Source organism: Phalaenopsis equestris, unplaced genomic scaffold (assembly GCF_001263595.1).
Source record: "Phalaenopsis equestris unplaced genomic scaffold, ASM126359v1 Scaffold000140, whole genome shotgun sequence".
NCBI classification, from domain to species: Eukaryota; Viridiplantae; Streptophyta; class Magnoliopsida; order Asparagales; family Orchidaceae; genus Phalaenopsis; species Phalaenopsis equestris.
Window position 1 is genome coordinate 1,684,851 of NW_018164582.1, and position 206 is coordinate 1,685,056.

Genomic DNA, 206 nt, shown 5'->3' on the forward strand with positions numbered 1-206 from the left:
GGCTCGATTAAGACTCGATCATGTTTATTCAAATTAATAACTAAACAAGCTTGAACAATTTTTAAAAGCTCAGAACTTGAATGAACAAAATATGAACATAGTCAAACTTATTCATTTATATTTAGAAATAAGCTCATTTGTTGTTCAACAACTTGTTAAATACTCGATACAAGCACGATGATAACTCATTTTATATATTATATATT